The sequence below is a fragment of the Emys orbicularis genome, chromosome 11 (assembly GCF_028017835.1).
Source record: "Emys orbicularis isolate rEmyOrb1 chromosome 11, rEmyOrb1.hap1, whole genome shotgun sequence".
Lineage (NCBI taxonomy): Eukaryota > Metazoa > Chordata > Testudines > Emydidae > Emys > Emys orbicularis.
In genome coordinates this window covers 40,888,022-40,908,322 of record NC_088693.1, presented here as the reverse complement: position 1 = coordinate 40,908,322, position 20,301 = coordinate 40,888,022, and the positions used below count along the sequence as shown (strand labels likewise).

The window sequence follows — 20,301 nt, the reverse complement described above, 5'->3', positions numbered from 1 at the left end:
CATATTCACTAGGTGATGAGGGCTGGCCATGCAGACTAACCCAAAGACCTTGGGGAAATGGTTTGCAACTCAGAGCAATTGCCAGGCCCAGCCAGTATTCTGCTTAGTGCTGTGGCGAGAAGCTTCCCTGCTGCTTGTATGAGGGGACAGGCTGTTAATACTCTATTCTCGCCCCTCCATTGTGCACCAACGGCGCACAGAGCAAGATTTAGTGTTCGGTTATAACACTGGCTTCGTGGTGAATGCTATAGTTAAGGTTGCATTGAGACTTCCATCTGAACCTGCTGTTGTCTCGTGTTCATAACTTTCCTTCAGATGAAAATTTCCTTTACATCTGAAATTTTTCATGCTTGGTTTCAGTTGAAATGTGATTTTTTTTTTTTTGCAAGCCTGAGTAAAATCCATTCACTGGTATTGAATTATGCAAGGATGGGGAAAAAAGATATTTTTTCTATTGTAAAAAAGTCTTTTTTGCACATTTATGACTCACAAAAAGCTGAATGTTACAAGCTGAAACTTTCCAGGTGGCTAGTTTTGACTGAGGGCCAGTCTCCAAGCTAATTACAAAGAAAGAGAGAAATAAAAAGTTACATATAGTGTTTTATATGATTAACTAATTTGTTTGAGATGTTTCTATTATGAATCACTTAGCGTACATTTAAAGAAATAATCTTATTTAAGATATTATAAAATATTATAATTACATAATACCAGTGTTTTGTGCTGCAATTTCACTGTGGCATTCCACACAGTAGCTTTTGTCTATGAAAACGTGGAAGCTCACAGTGAAAGCAGTATAGTAATTAGTGTTTTGTGAATCATGTGCTTTGACCAGAGAGAGTGCTAGGCACAGCTCAGGAGGAGAAGAGAGTGCAAAGTTGGCATTAGACTGCTTTTATCCTCTCCTGATCCTGGGGCTGTCTGGATGCCAGGCTGGCCTCAGTAAATTAGAGCAGTCTGGGGGCTGCTCTAAATTATTATGCAGGCTCCCAATAACACCAAGGGACCATCCTAGCAACTAAGGACTTTCGGTGTATAAAGAAAACATTCCTCCATTTCCCCAGATATACTCTTTGCAACAATGGGTGGAATAGCAGGTGTCAAAGGAACGGTAAGTAGCTCTGTGGCAAGGGTAGTCAATAGGCAGACGGTGGACCAAATCTGGACCTCCAGACGCTTTTGAACAGACCACAAAATCTTTTTATTCTCTTATTCTTAATTTTATTTTTGTATTATTTTCTCTGGAGTTTGGACCTTGACCAAGAAATTTAGACCTTGACAAAAAATAATTGATTACGTCTCGTCTATGGGCTGGTTTAGCCTGTGTTAGATCAACTTTGTGCTAATACAGGGCAAAATTTGGGCCTGAATTCCTTTTTTCTTAAAAACATGGAAATAAAATATACACATTTATATTAATGTAATAATGTTAAGGCCATAATTTGAAACACTCTACAGTCCGGATGTACAAAAAGCAGGAGGTTTTCATGGTAATTTGCCCACATGTGTAGAGCTAAATTCTGCTCTGTTATACCACCCTAATCTGCAGTAATTTATTTGAAGACAGAGGATTTCTTATAGCTATGAGACAGTGTAGCTGAGAGTGGAAATTGGCCAATCGGGTACTGATTATACTGCTAAAGGTTTAATATACATCCCTGTCTTTTGACTGTTTAAAATTATAACCCAATTTCTTACATTCATGTGTTGATTAGTAAAAAGTTAAGAAGCGTAATGCATTTTTTTTTCTGTTGATGCAGTTTGTTCTTTAGATGCATTACAAATATGTGTGAAAAGATATTGTGACACACAAGCCATTGAAACTAGCAATTTAAAAGTTAACCTTTATTACTTTAGGTCCCCATTCCAATGACGGCAGGTCTTGATCCAATCTCCATGCTGACGGATGATGCAACAATTGCTAAATGGAACAATGAAGGCTTGCCTAGTGATATATGTCCACACAAAATGCCACTATTCTTACAAACGATGAACATTGGCCTCTATTGATTGACCCCCCGCTCCAGAGGGATCAAATGGATAAAAAGCAGATATGGCTCAGATTTGAAAGTCATCCATTTGAGCCAGGCAGGATAAAAGCTAGTTGGCAGCTACCAGAATTAGTAGGAATAGGAACATTTATTTGTTGAGCTACTGAAAAGGTGCGGGGGCTAATTTTATCATGAACTGTTTTCTTTATATCCAAGGAAGCATTAAAAACTCTAATAAACTGCTTTCTTACTATATAAGCTTATCAAAGTATCCAGTGAAATAATTAACTGAGTTGTCTGCTAACATCTTCAGCACTGTGTCCATGTCTCCCCCGACCCCTGTGGATTTTTACAGGTATGTTGATATTATACAGCAGGTAGTTGTTGCTGGAGATCCTGTTTTGATAGAGAACTCGGATGTAACCATTGAACGTGTACCTGACCCACTACTTGGAAGGCATATGCTAAAGAAAGGAAGGTAAATCAGTTTGCTATCACGCCATCAGCCATCTCTCCACTTACGTTTATCTATATTTAATGTATCTTTTCATCAAAGTTCTCCGGCACCTGTGTGATTGGGTGTGCTACCATCTGGGTACTGCATGGCCCTTGAAAGGTTGGGCCCAGCTGCATCTTCCAGCTGCTTAACCCTTCCCTGTATATAGGTATATAAAATCATGAGTGGTGTGGAGAAAGTGAATAAGGAAAAGTTATTTACTTGTTCCCATAATATAAGAACTAGGGGCCGCCAAATGAAATTAATGGGCAGCAGGTTTAAAACAAATAAAAGGAAGTTCTTCTTCACACAGTGCACAGTCAACCTGTGGAACTCCTTGCTGAGCAGGTTATGAAGGCTAGGACTATAACAGGGTTTAAAAGAGAACTAGATAAATTCATGGAGGTTAAGCCCATTAATGGCTATTAGCTAGGATGGGTAAGGAATGGTGTCCCTAGCCTCTGTTTGTCAGAGGGTGGAGATGGATGGCAGGAGAGAGATCACTTGATCATTACCTGTTAGGTTCACTCCCTCTGGGACACCTGGCATTGGCCACTGTCGGTAGATAGGATACTGGGCTGGATGGACCTTTGGTCTGACCCAGTATGGCCATTCTTATGTTCTTATGTGAGGCTTTACACACATGACAGGGGAAAACTAAAGTGTGGGCCAGGGTTCTATCTGCACAATCCTGGCTGTACTACCCGGGGACCTTGTGAGACCCAGCTGAGTAGTGTTCCCCAACACACCAATATGGAATCTTCCTCACTTCCCTACTGTAGCACCGGAGGGGTTATGCCAACATATGTGTTGCCATGCAGGGATCAAAAATAGGCACCATTTAGCAATGCTCTTGTCTCCTCTCCCCAAGAGGAGGAGTGGCTGGAAGGGAGCCATATCCTCCACTTTATTAACTTGATTTCTTTATTTCACTATTTTGACATAGGGAGCTGTATCCCCCTCCATTCAAGTCGTGTACCCTCCTCTCTGAGATAGAGACAGGCTGATATAAGTGGGTTCCTCAGCTATTCACTCCCCTTTTATCTAGTGGCATTTCCCCCTCCTCCCCATTACAATCCTGAACCCTTTCCCTCCCTCTAGTTTAGCTGCACCTACAGCCCTTTTGCAACTACCAGGGATTCTCCCTTCCATCCCATGGCCCTGCCAGAAACTGAGAATATCCCATCTCTCATGGTCATTGCCTCTATTGCCCAAGATTGTTTCTGACTATAGGGCTCATGCATGCTAGCTTGTTATGTTACCCGGCTTGTCTAATCTCTTTAACTCACATAACCCTGGGAAAGTTGCCATAATGCAGCTCTTACCTACAATTTAGGCAAGAGAGAACTCTATTAATGGAATAGCATAGAATTCCTTCAGTTCCTTTTCTCTACTCTTTAATCATACTGGGAGAAAGTAGTTAGTGAGCCACAGTAACAAATTCCTGACTCTTGAAATTTAGTTCTAATTACAGCAGCTCCCAGATCCCTAATCAAACAGGTCAAACTGAGGAACAAAGTGGAGTCATCACAGTCCTCACATTCCTGTCCTGATCCTTTCACCTTTTTTCTCTTGTTATCTTAATTTCCCCACTTAACTTTAAATCTTACTTCTCAGTTTGTCTACCTATTGAGAACAGCCTTCTTAAGGGCTAGTCTACACTGGCAACACTAAAGCGCTGCCGCGCCAGCGCTTTAACATGGCTTGTGTGGTCATGGCAGAGTGCTCCCAGCGCTCTAAAAAAACCACCTCCATGAGGGGCGTAGCTACCAGCACTGGTGCACTGTCTACCCTGGCGCTTCACAGCGCTGAAACTTGCTGCACTCAGGGGGGTGTTTTTTCATGACACCCCCACAGCGCAACTACATGCAGAATCCTCCCTACTGATACACTGGTATACTGATACTCCTTCCCCAGCAGCTTCTCCTCAACCTCTCTACAAGTGTGGGATTCTATTGGCTGGGGGTTGGAGGTATCAGTCATCAGAAGGGGCCTGGGGAACTGCCTGTAGATAGCATAATCCTTTCAGAACCCCACGGATTTGTCACAGATAAGTGCTGAGAAGTTCATGCTCCTGATCTATGGATTGTACTCACTGCAAAGTTGCAACTGGAGACCAGGGACCAATGCCAGCAAGGTCACTAAGCTGCTTCTGCTGCTGTTGGTGGGGTAGGCATGCCACATGAATTCCCTCAGACTGACATTTGGGGCCATGATTCTTTGCAAATCATCAAGGGTCTGTACACTTAAGGCACACCCCAGGCTATGTCTGCTCAGCTACTACCCCTATGAACCAAGGGGATAATGCCTCAAGTTTTAGACTCATAGACTCATAGACTTTAAGGTCAGAAGGGACCAATATGGTCATCTAGTCTGACCTCCCGCATGATGCAGGCCACAAAAGCTGACCCACATGGCTTTCCATGGCTTTGAAGCTATTAATGTTGTGTATGACTTCTTCCCGCTTCTGCATATTTTTGCCTGAAAGAGGATGACATGACTGGTGTGTGGTGTACACAGAAATAATTGTAAGATATGGTCAGACATAAATCTGGATGTTCAACTCAGATTTATTAGGATGGAATCTATAGCCAGTAATTAGCTAATTTTTCTTATTTAAATATGTTTAATAATAATCAGAAAAAAGGTCACAATTTATACATTTTCTTCCTTTTAATGTTAATCCAAAACTTAATTACTAAAATCTAGGTTTATAATGAAGGTTTAGGAGATCAGTGTGTTTGAAGCAAAGAGATGCGATATTTCCTATATTAACATTGTTTGATTTATAGATTTGCAAACTAGCCATCTTCATTTCAGTCTGAACTCACAAAGCAGCAAAATTATTTTAAAATTGAGTTGAAAATGCTTGAGGATGAATTACTGGCACGCCTTTCAGCTGCCAAGGGTAATTTCTTGGGGGATACACTTCTGGTTGAAAAGCTGGAAACAACACTACACACAGCAGCAGAAATAGAACTAAAGGTAAAATATGAAAAGAATCAGATCAGCAACAATACTGATCATTTTGATAAGATGAAAATGGCTCTTTTTGATCAAAACCAGATGTTTTTGTTTCATAATTATACTTATTGCATCACTTCTTTTTTCAACATATTAATCTGTGAGGATCTCAGTGTGTTTCAGAGATTCTTTTTAATAGCTCGGTTATGTACATAGGTGAAACTGCATGTGTATGTTGTGTAGTAGAACCTCTCTCTAATTTGTACCCTGATAATTCTAAAATGTTTTAATCACAATGAAATCCTTTTATAAGTTCAAAATAAAAGCTGCAAGAAGAAGAGAATTAGACTGATGTTTTACATTTCACATGTGACTGTTAACTGAAAATTAGCTTTTCTTTGACACATCTCTTTTCATAGTTTCTTATGAGCCAAATGCTTACTGATATCTTTCTATGTTGTTTGGTTTAGAATTTTGTTAAGATTGCACTGTATTGAGTTATTGGTTGTTTTGACATTGCTCAATCATAAAACTAAGGGGCCACATTTTTAAAGGTATTTAGGCACTGATACAGATAGGCACATAGTGGGTTTTTCAAAAAGCACCTAGGCACCTAACTCCCAAGGTCCCGAGGAGATTGGATAAAACAACAGGAGGGAACAGTGCAAGAATTACTCCAGTGAAATGCAGGCAGGCAGATTCAATCACTTGAGCTGTTTTCTCTGGCTCTAAGTAGTCAGAACTGACTGTAAAAACATATGTCCAGTATGGAAAACCCTTTCAGTGGATGCATAATGAACCGCATACAAATTGAGGAACTCAAGAAGGTAACAGGAAAGTGATGAATGCAATACGCATTTTGGAGCTCTATATTAATTTCTGCTATGCTGATGCACATCATTGCATCTCTTGTGCAAACAGTGCTAAGTATGCAAACCAAGAAGCTAATGTTAGAAATCATTGCATTTTAAAGTCATGGTTCATATGCAGTTTAGAGAGAAATATTACATTCATAAGTATAAAATGTCGTGTGATATCAGTAATAAATACGTAGCACTTACATCTCCTTTTCATCTGCAAAGTGCTTTACAAACTAATTAATTCATCCTCAGTTCATCCCTGTTAGGTAGAAAAATACATACTTCACCCGTTTCACAGATAGGGAAACTGAGGTGATGATTAAATGACTTGACCAAAAAATCTGAGGATGTCAGCATTCAAGCCAGATCAGAATACAGAGATGCTATTATCCCAACCCTTCCCCAACTCAGAATAGATAACATCAACAAACAACTACAGAAATGTCTTGGAACATTAATCATGTGACAGTGTCTTTTTAAAAGGAAGACGCTTACTTCTGAAGGTCTTCCTTAGGTGGAGAGGATTCAGTAAGTGCTGTGAGACTAGATAGAGCTGAAAGCTGTGAACCCTGCTGGGCTACTCTTCCATCAGGCTTGTCTGAGCCCTGAAGTCAGAGGGAAGAATGAGAGAATGTGGCTGGAACTGATTACCCTGTGTGTATGCATCCTGCCTGGACTCTCCTTAGGGGACTGTGAGTAAGATGTTCCCAAGGAACCCAGTAAATTGCGAATCTGCACATTAGCTGCAGGCTTGTATTCATCTTACTGTGGGGTCATCTTTACCCATCTCCTAGATAACTTTAAACTAACATAAATCATTGCCAAAGTTTCCCCTGTAAAAATCCTCAGGAAACAGCCTATATTGATGAAAAAGCAGTAGATAGCAAACATTCAATTAAAAGCCTCTTTCAAAAGAAGCCATCGAATAAACTAAAGCATCAGAACTCTTTATAAACAGGTTGTTGGGACAGACTGGAGTTTAAAAGAACCTTTTAGAACACTTGCTTTTAAAAATGGTTGAGTGTGAATCCTAAGGAAGAGAGTTTAGCTGGGACTTGTAAAGGAACCAGGGAAGGGGTTGCCTCTTACTCTGCAAAAATTCACATTTGGGGGCCTGATTGTCCATTTCCATGGACCTTGTGCCATCATTTACAGCAGTGTAAAGTTGGAATGGTAACATTTCTACCACTTACCTTTCACTGCTGTAAATGACTATGCAAGGTGCAGGGGAATAGAAACTCGGGTCCTTGTTGCCTAGTTTCTGTGGACTAGCAGTGCCTCTTACAAAATGTGATCAGCTCTGCCTGGAATGAGGTTAGCTGTTTCAGATAGGCACTGATGTCTTCCGCCTGTTATTCTTTTGGTAGCTTCATGCCTCTCCTGAAGAGATATAATTACAGCGTGGCTATTAATGCAAAAAGGGCCAACTCCTGAAATCCCTAGTCATTTTTTACCATGACATTACTCAAACTACTAAGGACTGAGGAAAAAATGATGAAGGACTTGAGGATTTGTCCCATTATGACCAGTTTGACAGTATTCTTCAGTTAAAATTATGTACAGAGAGCAAGGGGAGGTGGTGGACAAAGCTATTATAAAATAGATTTATGTTGCTTTCATAACTAAACTGTTCTCTCTATAAAGCTATATTCTAATGTGTGTGATTCTGCATGAATGTCATGTTCCTGCAGATGTTCTAGCACGTTACAAGCAGCTGCATTTGCTATGGGCATATATAGAAGCTGGATACTTTCTGTGTCTTCTCTCTATTCTCAGTTCACAAAACCCATTGAGGGAAAGTAATCACTGATTTATTTTCTTTCTTTCTTTTAAAATGTTTGAGCAGTGAGAAACAAATGGGTTGAAATTAAATATTTGCGACTCAATCCTGCAATGTCTGCACTCAAAACTCCATTGCCTTATTGGGAGTGCTGCATGTAAAACAATTATAGGATGCGGCCCTTTGAATTTCTAATGCCCTAAAATGATTTGAAAAGTAACTGAAGCAGGGAAAACAAGTTCAAGTTGTTCTTAATCTTGTGGCTTCCTCAACGGCCTGATCCTTCAAAGGGTGAGCACCTCCTGCTGGGTCCTGAATGCTCTCAGCTCTCATTGACTGTAATGGGAGTTGAGAGTACGTCACATCTCGAACCTTGCAGAATCTAAGGCTCTTAGAACCTTCCAGAACCAGACCCAAAAGTTGTTGCTACCTCCATCATTTTCCAACCCTCTGGCTTCTCCCAAGGCCTCTGTTGCAGGGCTGCTCACTGAATCCTGTCAGTCTTGTTCAGGCCAGGTCCAGCTCTTCACACATAGTTTCTGTATCTCTGGTATATTGCAGGTTTTGGAAGCAAAAGTCAACAAAGTAAAGATCAATGAGGCTTGTGAGCGTTACCGGCCAGTAGTGGCAAGAGCTTCCCAGCTCTATTTCCTCATGGAAGAGCTGAATAAAATCAATCCAATATATCAGTTCTCACTCCAGGTTACTATTCAGGAAGAGATCAATATGTTTGTGTGCTGCTGTTTTAATCTAGTGTTACCATTGGCTTAGACCCTTGTCTCCCTTCTGTCACAGGCTTTTTATGTTGTATTTCACAAAGCAGTGCAGCTGGCAGAACCCTCTGACAATGGATGGGAGCGCGTAAACAACCTGATTGAGTGTGTGACATACTCCAATTTAATGTACATCAGTCGTGGTCTGTTTGAAAGAGACACGCTTACCTTCACAGCCCAGTTAGCTTTCCAGGTGTGGTATGTCTGTTACGGACACACCTTTGTATGTTGTTGGGTGGGCGTGTGCTCATGCACGTACTTGCTTAGTCCATGATCTCTTTCCCCCACAACACTTTGCTCCATAAGTCATTAGCTATGCAGAACTAACCTTACGATGTGCAAGGCCCCGATCTGCTGAGTGTGAGGAGAGATTCTGCCATAGAGATATCTCCTCCTCCTCTCTTCCCACTGAGGGAGGGAGAGATTGAACTGGTTTGTACATTTACTAGCACTTCATACTGGTGCTTGAGCTGCTTATGCTGAAGGACTGTTCTACTGGGCCTCTGGAGAGTTGGCCTTTGGTCCATCAGTGTCACCCTGAGTCTGAGATGCTCCCTGGGGCTGAGTGTGCAATTTCCACAGTACTCCCAGCCACTCAAAGTTGCTTTCTTAAGGACACAAAAACTATATCATCCCTGAAAAGTTATCCCAGTGAAGAGAGTTGATTTTCCCATTAGCCATCCTGGGAGCAAAATGTGGGAGCTGGATTCATTTTTAAAATTATATACTTGGTCATCCAAGGATGGCATGGTTTTCACACACACAGAACCCAGCAGGGGAGGAGAAAGTAATTAAGGAAGTGTTATTTAAAGGTACTCCTCATAACACAAGAACTAGAGGTCACCAAATGAAATTAATAGGTGGCAGGTTTAAAACAAACAAAAGGAAGCATTTCTTCATACAACGCACAGCCAGCCTGTGGAACTCCTTGCCAGAGGATATTGTGAAAGTCAAGACCATAACAGGGTTCAAAAAAGAACTAGATAAATTAATGGAGGATAGGTTCATCAATGGCTATTAGCCAGGATGGGCAGGGATGGTGTCCCTAGCCTGTGTTTGCAAAAATATGGGAATGGGCGACAAGGAATGGACCACTTGATGATTTCCTATTCTGGTCATTCCCTCTGAAGCACCTGGCATTGGCCACTGTCGGAAGACAGGATACTGGGCTAGACTGACCTTTGGTCTGACCCAAATGGCTGTTCTTACGAGGCGAGGGAAGAGTATTGTGTAATGTTTTCTGATTTGGTATAAAATGCTTTTTTTTTTTCTTCGCACGGCTGGAAATTTCTCTGTTATGTCTTTGCTTCTCAATCCAGACATTGCTCTCCTGGGTTCATGGAGGGGGTTGTATGATGGGCACAGGCCTTAGCACCCCTCCCCACAAGCTACAAGTTCCTTTTGGAAAAAAAAAAAAAAACAAATGGGGACAGAGGAGAAGGGCCGAGGACCTATTGGGATGTTAGCTGCCATGTCCTGGAGGAAGGTGGTAAATTTAGGAGAGGAGTTGGTTTGGCTTGTTGAACATGTGTTGTGGGGAAGGAGGAGGTTGAGTCAGTGCTTAATTTGTGCCAGGGCTTGGCAAGGCTAAGCCCCGGTACCTCTCGGCTTGCTGTATCGTTTTTTAATGTTAAAAATATTGCTTGAACCCCAGCACCTAATCGCTTGAGCTCCACACCTCTTTCATTCAAATTAAGCACTGGGCTCCCCATGTGGAGAAGGGGAAAGTGGCCGTGAAAGCTGATATTCAGACACTGCTAGTATTTGCCAAATCCGAATATCAGTCCTTTAGCTGTGTCTTGCCTCAACTCCTTCCGGGTCACCTACAGGTCACCGTGAAGTCTATCGCATTGGGAGATGTATTATGGGGTTGGTCCAGCAAGGTGCTGAGCACCCTCTGCTGGCTTTGAGGGGGCTCAGCACTTTGCAAGGGTGAGCTCTGTATTTTATTTTTTTTTATTTTCTAACTGAACTGCAAAAAAAGGGACCTGCATTCCTGACTCATGTCAAAAATAAAGCATGTATTACCTAAAAATTAACTGGAGCAGAATAAAACTTCATTGTCAGAAATGCTAACCATTGTAACACATCTAGCATTAAAGCAGAGGTATCTACTGGGAGTTCCCTTGGATCATTTGATCAAATTAAGCTCCTAAAATATGGTTCAAAAATGTCATCCGGGTGTAGGATATAAAGGACAAGAATAGGGCAACTAAATTACTGAAAATTTGGGAAAATGAAATGTTGACTCATGTATTTTGACATAATGTAGAAATCAGGAGGTTTGCCAGACAGATCTGCTTCAGACTCTGCTTATGCAATATTTGATTTGCACAGCTGCATTGTAGATTGCCCACCACCCTGAGCATGAGCAGCTGGGCTTGGGGTAGGCAGCCCTACAGGACACAAGGAATTCTTCCCAGCCCCCTCAGCAGTTCCTCTGCAGCATCTACTGCAGCCCCAAGGCTTTGGTAGCCTTTGCTCTGATTAACTCTCTCCTTATTCTGGTAGATCCATGGGTACATAATCTTGGATTTATTGGCCCTCCACAACTCCTGCATCAAAACCCCAGCTAGTAGCCATGTATAGGGAGGTCCCCTGCAGCTGAACCACATAACACTGCTAAGCTGATGCCTTCCCCTCTACCTCCACCTTTTGTAAAAAGCCTCTTATTCTTGTGATTAATTAATAGCTATACAAAATAGCTACTCCGAAGCACAAGTATAACTTCCTGGAGTTCCCCTGCAATGACACAGCCTGCATTTCAGAAATTTTCCTGGCTGTATTCCACTGTCTTACCATGCCAGTTAGTTCCACAGTGTGGGAGTGCTGCCCATACATCTCCTGTGCTCCAGGATCTGCCCCACTCCCGGCTCTGCTCCCATTTTGCAGTGGTGTGGAAAGGCCCTGAACATATAAGAGCTGGTTTAATTAAGCAAGTAGGCAGGAGGAAGACGAAAGCAGTAGGAGGGTGAGGCGAGAGGAGGCAGGGAAAGGAACAGAAAGAAACAGAAGAGGGACAGATAATTTAACCATGAGAATAATTAACCATTGGAACAGTTCACCAAGGTTTGTGGTGGCTTCTTTATTGCTGACTATTTTAAAATCAAGATGGGATGTTTTTCAAAAAGATCTACTCTAGGAATTATTTTGAGGAAGTTCTAAAGTCAGACTAGATGGCCACAATGGCCCCTTCTGGCCTTAATATCTATGAATCAGGAGTGGAGAGGGAGGGGCAGAAAGTGAGGGAGGAGGAATGGGACAGAGGTTAGATCATCAAGAAATTTGGGTTTAAAGTGCCATTCTACTTTGAAAAGTAATTAAGTCAAATTGGCACCAGCTGTCTCAGCAGATATGCTCCATGAATGTATCTTGTCATGTCTGCTTGTCTGGGTAACAAAATGCATATTCCTTTCTTTTCTTTTTAGCACTACTTCAGGACAACCACAAATTGGCCTCAATTGAACCATTAATTAAAGTCCAAATGTAGAGCCATGCTTTCATGAGGTGGCACCAGATGTAACTGAGGGCAGGATTTGGCCTACAGAATCATTAGCACTGGTAACAAGATAGGAAGGAAAGAACCCAGCTTGACTTTAAGATCCCAAGTTGAGTTTGCTGACCTGGCAGTTAGGAAAAAAATCTATTTTTACTTGTAAACTGCACAGATTGGAGATGAAGTCATTGAGCTACACTAAACATGGAACCGTGGGATGACTTTTGTACAGAGTCGATTTTTGGAGCCACATTATTAATGGTGACACTCCAGCTGCAAGGTATACTGATTTTTGCATCACTACAAGGTGACATTGCATCATGCAACATTGTTACTTGGTAATGATGTATTCTAATGCAGCATCTTGATAGCACAGCACCCAAGTAATATTGCTTGCTATATGACTGCAAGCTAGAACACACAAAACTATAAACTAAACATCCCTCCTTTCATCTGGGGCTCCCAAAACTTTTAGAGCCTCATATTTCCTTACTGCAGCCATGTTCTGTACCTTTGAATATATGGTCCCCTACCAGAGAGAGGAATAATTATAGGCAATGACAGCACTTTTTGTCTCTAAATCTTTGGAGGTGCAAACAAAACACATTGGATGGGAGAGACTACTAATGCTGATGAGTGCTTTAGATCGCTTGATAATCTCTTTTTCTGTTAGCTATTACTGAATAGAAATCAAATACATGCATGTTTGGGGTAGGAACAGATGGCACTTCTGTTATGTGAGGAAGAAATGGGGGTGAGAGGGCAGTGAAGTTGAAAAAAAAATGACCTCCCTCCCTGACTTACCAGGATTCATTGTGTTGCCCTCCTATTACAGTTGACTGTGACTCTTTATTGTCATAAAGATGTGTCAGAAGTTAGACAGAGAGACAGATGATAACCTTAAATCCTTTAGTGCATTTTACCAGGTTTCTCAAAAAAAAAAAAGGCAAAAAGCGGAGGGAGTTGGGAAATGTCAGTGAGGCACTTCACAAAGAGCTCAATACATTTGTTGACCCCCCCTCCCCCCACTTTAAAATGGATTTAGTTGTAGTCATCATAATGCCGTGGGTGCTTTCTTAAAAATAATTTAGATGCTATTGTCTGTCTGCCATTTGGAAAATGTAGCTGTTTCAATGCGCCCCTGCTGAAGTTGAAAAAGAGGGATTTATTGAAATGCCTCAAAAATCCATCAGACTGTCAGTGTATTACTTGCCAGCTGAACTGCATCTTATTCCTGTCTCTACAGCGCCTGGCTTCATTTTTTAGAAATATTTTTGTCTTCTCTGAAACAGTCGCTTTCCTTTCTTACCCCCCCATTTTGCAAATGGCATCTGCAGTGTTAGATTTGAGGGCTGAGATGAGAGGAGAGCAGTGTTTTGAACTGACTAATTTGCAGGCAAGAAATAAAGCCCTTGTAAGGTGGTCCCGGGGGTGTCTTCCCCATGAACACTCTTTGAAGCTACATGTAATCTGGTGCATTTCAAAGGCAAAACATTTCCTATTCTCAAGTATCTACATGAGCCAGGGTTGGTTTACCAGTTTCCGGAGAATAATGACCTCCACCAGGGGCAGGGACGCTCCCGCCCTCCCCTCTCCCCCCAAAAACATTCCTGTTCTGTTGGAAAGGGGCAGTTGCAGTCAGTCGTTTATTTGGCACATTTTTTGCTGCTCTGATGGCAGTGGTGGCTACTAACACTTAGCAGAAACGCTGCCTCAGTACATTCCAAATGTTGGCAAGCAACAGAGCCTTGCACCAGACAGTTAAATACTAGAGTGGTTTTAGGTTTACTTTCGATTTCTAAAAAGTAGTTGCCAAAAGCTGGCAATGTGCTAACCTTAGATAGTTCAGATTCAGATTTGATAACCATCCAAAAATTTGGTTGCTTATCCAATCCTCTCAGTTCTGGAAATGTAATATGACATTCCAGTGCTATTTGGTTTTGACTGAGCCAGGAGCACCATAAAATTTCATTTCTCCCCACATTTTAGTGTTTCTATCCCTGGTCCCATATAAAAAAGGCACACGGATGGGAACAAAAAATTAACAGAAAGAGTTAAATGTTTTGAACTTCAAAACAGCTTTAGGTTTGGGGTTTGGTTCAAATTTTGTATGAAGGTTCAGGGTGTTTTTTGTTTGATTCAAACAGGCTCATCCAACTGCTACCTTTTGTCCACTTATCTACTGTGAATCGATTCAACTGCAGTAGGGAACACTTCTATATTTAAATCAATATGTTATGGTATCCATAGACTGCATGTTTAAAAAAACTGCTTGAACTTGGGATTTGGTCATGAATGAGGTCCTAAGCTCTTACAAATGTAAAGAGCTGTAGGCATTACATGGGGAATTGTTCAGTTAATTATGTAAATGTTTTGTCTTGCAGCTTTTACTTATGAATAAGGAAATCGATGCTTGGGAACTTGACTTCTTACTCAGAGTTCATATTGACCACAACTAAAATCGGCTACTGGATTTTCACTCCAGCGCTGCATGGAGTACAATTAAGGTGATCCAGTGTGTACTCAGGAACCGGGGTAGACGTTCAAGGAAGCCCACAAACATTGTTTTTAAAAAACCAAAATTTGTGCAAATAATTTGGGATTTTTTGCTGTTCAAAATATACATGGATACAGTCAAATGTGTGCTTAGGGTTTTCTTCATCTCTAGACAATGCGTTTTAGGGATGAATTTTGTGGGTTGGATAAAGATATTGAAGGCTCCCCAAAAGGAAGGGAAAAAAGTGGCGGAATCAGAATGTCCAAAGAAAGAGAAGTTTTCACAAGAATGGAAAATGAAACGTTCCCTCCAGAAGCTGATTATTATGTGAGCCAGGAGACCAGATCAGATGACGTATGGTGTTAGGTTGGATACTAACCTGAACACTTAGAGGGACCGATTTTTTGCCTCCAGAGTGTGGTGTTCTTGGATTTCTACCAAATATGAGTCATGATTAAATACTAGTAGTATAAATGGTTTTTCTATAGCTTTTAAATGTTGGTTTCCCTGAAGCGTTATCATTTTGCAACTCTTAATTTATAGGAACTTTGTTGAAGAGAAATTTGGAACCAAATATGTAGAGAGGCATAAAACTGAGTTTGCAAAATAGTTTTAAGAAAACAGTCCTGCTAGTTTTCATTTATCTTCTGGAGTTGACCCACTGAAAACCATAGAATCATTAGGTAAGTCCAGGCCAAACATGTCTGTTAATGTTGCACAAAAGGGAATGCTTACAACTAACAAACTTTCTATTGAATTGGAGTGGAACTCCTACTCATTCACATTAATACCAAAAGAATTCATTGTAATTAATGTTATTACAATTAATACCTCTAGAGAAATAAATAAGGAACCTCCATTATTGTTGAGTACCGTCACATGTTAATTCATGAAATATATGACATTTGGAAAACATACTCCTTTATGACAATTATAGTGCTTGACTCAGACAGAGTACAATGCAATTGTTGGTGGCTCTCTGGTGAAAAAATAAAGGGCCAGCATCTGTTTTGATTAGATGAGTGCAAGTCAATAGTTTTGCATGAGGAGAATTTGGCCCAGTTACATTGATAAGAGACAAATGAGTTAATTTCAACTCATCCTTCCTTATGCCATGACTCTCCCCCCTCCCCCCCCAATTTCAATGTAATGACTACAAGTTAACTCCTTGTACTGTGTGTGTACATAGATAGGATGTGCAGCTGCTTAACAGATACCCTAGTCTGTTATTTTAGTCAGAAGTTTTTTTTTATATTTGCCTTTACATTACATTACCAGCAGTGCATTTTTGTGGTATAATTGTATTTTATATGTGTAGTAGGTAGTGATTTCCTTAGTGGGAATTAGTTGGTTGTTCTCCTTCTGGATTGCCTCTTATTGTATCTGCAATTTTATATTGTAAGAAGCACAAAAGGAATAAAACATATTAGTCCATCTGATATAATGAAACTATATTTTGGAGGGGTTTTTTTTATTGTTTTTGTTTTGTTTTGTTCTCAGTTTAGTGACTTCTATGATGTGTTCCATTTAAATGCTCTGTGCACAGTACGTGATTCTTTGAACGATATTAATTATTTGAGTTGAAGTGATACAATATATTGTTCTGTTTAGGGAGCAAGCTTGAATTTACCACTGACGCCACAATGTACCTCTGGGTTAAGGACAGGAAGCGGTAGCAGAAATAGCTATGGTAAAAGCATCAAAAGAAGGCCATTGGGTTATACTTCAAGTAAGTCAAAGCTCTTCATTACAACAGTGCTACATTGCAGTGTTAAAAACGGAAGCTTTTCAAAATAATGTGTGTCTAGATAAAACAGCGCTAAATAATGATTACCAACTTCCTTTGTCTCTTCCAAAAGAGAAGCTCATAACTTCATATTGAGGTATGAGTGTTAATGGGTCATTGAATATCACATAAAATGTGAACTGCATCTGCCTTGTGTGGAGTTGACTAAAGTATTTTACCAAACACATGCTATTTGATTTACTAATTTATTATCCATAAAAAAAATCCTTTAGTAAATAAATGTGTAGCAAAAAGAATTGTTACTCTGTATAATCAGATGAATAGATGCAAACAGGGAAGATTGCTGTCATTATGCAGTATATTGTGCTAAACAGATGCACATGATTTTTTCAAATATTGTGCTATATCAAACTGCTTCCTTATGCCTGGGATTTGCTTGTATCAATAAAATGTTTCATATTTCAAATCAATAGCTCACTGGGAAGCCTATTTCTCTCTCCTACCTCCCCACCCCCTTGCCCAGAAAATTCATCTTGTAGCAAAGTGGCTTGACACATTAGAGGAATTCCTGGAGAAACAGTGAAGGAAGTCACCCAGACTATCGGGTTTTTATGAGTGCTGAACCTGCCCCTTCTCCTAAAGATCATGTCATTCCAAAGGGAATTTTTGAAAACTCTGATTAAAATAACCAATGAGCCACCCACTGGAATGCTGGCTAATCTTTATGCTGCACTGGATAATTTTGGCCAGGCAAGTAAAACATCACAGGAGTTATAAAATACAAAAATAGGATTATTAAATTTATCATTGTAAAGTCATTTAAAATTGAAAAGTCACTGACAGCTACTGCAGGCTGTGAGATAATAAAATAGAATAAACTTCATTACATAAAGATCCATTCACAAAATTGCCTTATAGCGGCATAACTGTACATCAAACAAGAAATTAGATCCTCTCATTCTGAAGCATGAAATATGGCTTCTGATTAAATATATTCCTGTGTGCATGGGAAACAGTTTGCAGACATTACAGATAATTACTGTAGTGTAGAAATGAGAAATTATTTTGGTCTGGTTTCATTTTGTTCTTTAATTCAGATGCGAGAACATGAATTTTTGTGCCCCGTGCCATTGGAGTATTTTGTACTATTACTGTGTATGGTGTGCACTAGGGTCAGATCCTCAGCTCGTGTACATCAATTAACCTTATTGAAATCAGTGGGGCTATGCCAATTTACACCAGCTAAGCATCTAGTCCGAAGTGTTTTGATCATATGTAATTATGAAACATCACTTTGGTTGTACTAGATCAACATCATTTTTCTCTTAACTTGTTCCCATTTTGTAGAATGTGTTTTTAATTAAAATACTTGTATTGATATTTAAAAGATATACAAACACTGATCCAGTTAATAATTGCAAGCAACGTTGCACAGACAGTCATAGAAATCTATTAGCTCTTTAACATGAATATTCACATTAAAGGGAGACCATTAACTTTAATTTTTTGAGAAATTTCCTAATAGCAAAAAAAATCTATTTTCTGATAGCTCACATCTTAAACAGTATGGTGTGCAAATCATCTTAAAAACCCCTTTAGAAATTATAACGTCTTTTTTGTACCCCTGTTGATGTTTATAGGAGTCTTATAGCAAGAAAGAAAACAGGTAGTGGACGGTACAGGGGAAACAATGACACAGAAAGTGCTGACAAATCCACAAAGTAAACAAGCTGCAAAAAATAGTGAAGATACTTTTGTCACTAACTTTAACTATAACTGTCAATTATAGTCATCTGTGGTGTTACTGATAATTATAGGAGGTACAAAATCTTCACACAGAAATTTTCAAATTGATGGAATCTCTTGAATAAGTGAAATCTCTCTGATCTTTCAGAACCTGCTTGATCAGTGTACCTGTGAACAGGAATTCAAGATGATTCTGTTTTTCACTTTGCTATTGTCATGCCTGTGTGGATGAGTGGCAGAAATTTGGACCTCAGGGCTAGAACAGAAAGTACCCTTTTAACAATGGGGACCTCACAATTTCTGTCCGTGTTCTCTACAACTACCTGGAAGCAAATTCTCAGATATTTTTGCATTTCCTTAAACCCATTTAAGTAAGTATGTGCCATCCCTAACTACTTTGATAAATGTGCTGAACCTAATCCTGTTGTTTCCTATATGTGCAAAACTGGGTTTTTATTTTTAATACGAATTTTAAAGATGATTAACATATTCTACGAAGGGTGACTTTGTGCGACCTCTCTTGTGTGACAAGTAGAATAGTGGAAATTTTCTGCCCCATCAACTGTTGTTCTGAACCTGACTGGCAAACAGAATTGAATCTTTCTTCACTGTGGGTAACAATCCCAATACACTAACTAGCCTCTGCTCTTTGGCTGAATAATTATTTCATTTCCTTTAGAATCAAACCCTACACTTAAAAAATACCTTTCTTGTTGTAGGTACCCTGGGAAGATCTCCGTTACTTGTTTGGCTAGATTATGTATGGTGGTCATATTACAGACGACTAGGATAGAAGACTTTGTCGCACATAGTTGGAAGAGTATATGCAACCCAGTCAGGTAATAAAAGCTTCAGCAACCACAGAAGTGTTTCCAGAGTTAGAGCTCCCCCTGCTGGAAGCTGACACATTTTTATATGTAAACTTAACACTTTTGAGGAATATAATTTTTCTTAAACGTGTGTTATTTGTGATAAGTACACTGCTGGACATGATGTACTATTTCATCTTTTAATGCCCCTGGATCTTCCATCCATTTTTATATTGGCAGTGAAAATTATGTCTTTTCATAACATTATTTACCTTAAATTGTTTCATTTTACAATAAAACAGAATCTTCTCCCCTATATATAAAAAAAGAAAATGTTACATTATTTTACAGTAAGGATCCAAAAGGCTAAAGCTTACAATAGTAATTCTGCAATGTTTTGGACCGCTGATTACTATTTTTATAAGGGTACTGCTTAGCTGCTTGTAATTCAATTATCAATGGGTAAATCTCCATAGGGTAGATTAGGATACATCCTCCAAAAGAATGTGGGTGTGGCTGTTTAGCCCCAAATCACTTATGTTAACAAAACTGGATTCAAGCAGCCTATTTATTGAAGCAGGCTTCTGATGCTTCCTGATTCCAGTTAAGACAGAACTACCCTGCAAAGAGTTCTTTCTCAAGATAGTTTCAACTTCCTGCTTTCAGTCTTAGCTGGGAATCAGGAATTAAAGGGACATATGAATATGTAAGATAATTTGTGAAGGAAGTTACTTGAACAGTTAGGAATTGCAGAAAAGATTCAGTTCATCTTTTTTATAAAAATGTTTGGGTCATTTATTACTGTCGTCAGACTGGTTTACCTTACCCTGACATAATTTAGGTTGTGTATTCAGTTCTATGTTACATGGTCTGTGCTTTGGGTTCTTCCCTTTCAAATTCTCAGACATCTAAGTAAAAATAGAATACTAGTAACATCAGCTTTTAATAACTTAGTACTTTTTATACATAAAAAATTGTATGGTTAAGTTCACTAAACATGGATAACTTCATTGTATAACAACTCTAGATATGCTGAAATTTTAGAGACATCATTCACACACTATAATAATGGGTTGTAGCCCACGAAAGCTTATGCTCTAATAAATTTGTTAGTCTCCAAGGTGCCACAAGTACTCCTGTTC

The 20,301-nt window shown here is 39.8% G+C and overlaps 1 pseudogene; it reads left to right on the top strand.

Annotated features, from left to right (window-relative positions):
* The window catches only part of LOC135885792 (dynein axonemal heavy chain 11-like), a 184,110-nt pseudogene that overhangs the window by 157,678 nt on the left and 6,131 nt on the right, over positions 1-20,301 (top strand).